The sequence below is a fragment of the Pogona vitticeps genome, chromosome 1 (genome assembly GCF_051106095.1).
Source record: "Pogona vitticeps strain Pit_001003342236 chromosome 1, PviZW2.1, whole genome shotgun sequence".
Taxonomy (NCBI): Eukaryota; Metazoa; Chordata; class Lepidosauria; order Squamata; family Agamidae; genus Pogona; species Pogona vitticeps.
The window spans coordinates 29355073-29356137 of record NC_135783.1 but is presented as its reverse complement, the minus strand read 5'-3'; positions in this window follow the sequence as shown (position 1 = coordinate 29356137).

Here is a 1065-nt window from a genome sequence, read left to right as displayed (position 1 = left end):
TTATTTGTCTAACTCATTACTTCCATGTTCTGACTTGGATTTTGTGGCATAGGCAGCTTGTGACTGGAAGAGGGGGCACTTTGGAACAGTCTCCCTCCTGAGATTCGCGCGGCCCCTACGCTGGGTACATTTAAAATTCAACTAAAAACATGGCTTTATGTCCAGGCCTTCCCTCCTGCCAGCATTTAATCTAATTCAATTTAATTTTCCCTTCCTTATCTTTCATTTATGATTTTTGGTATGCTTTGTTAATAACCGATGTTTAAGTTTTACTTTATTATAATTGTATATTTTTTGTTGTGAGCCGCTCAGAGTGGTATAAATATACCAGATGGGCGGGATATAAATCAAATAAATAAATAAATAAATAAATAAATAAATTAGTGAGGTACAGTACTCTCATACACACAGAGAGCCTGGTGAGGCTCATCCATGTTACACCACTGTTGGGCTTTGCAGCCTAAAGTGGGGAAATATGCCTCCCCTCACACTGGATTCTGTGAACCAAGAAGCCTTCAGAGCCCCCCCCCCGGTGTTTTCAGTGCCTCTATTGGTCAGATTGAATGTGACTGAAAAGAACAAAGATCTAGGGTAGAACTTCACAAAGGCAGGCTACGGCTGACCTTAAGAAGAAAGAGCCTTACCTTTCAGGAACTACACAGCAGGAAGGTGTGACTTTTCGTTTCGCTGTGCTGTAGTGACGAAGGAAACCACACTTGACAGAGTCTTCCTCTTTTCGTGACACTTAATGCAGAGGTGGGTAGACTTAGAGCTTGTGGAATCAAGCTTCTGGGATATCTGGAGGCCATTTCTTGTATTCAGTATAGAGCTTAGTCACTAGCATTTCCATTTCCACTAAAACGAGTTTATGCAACATTTCAAGTTGCATTTATCTTCTTCGAAAGGACATGCATATCCTTCTATAGTCAAGAGATCTTCAGCAGCAACCTACAATTATTTCCCCCCCTTGTGTATATGGTATGTCTGTGTGTCCGTGTGTGTGTGTGTCCGTGTCCGTGTGTGTGTGCGTGTGTGTGTGTGTGTGTGTGTGTGTGTGTGTGTGTG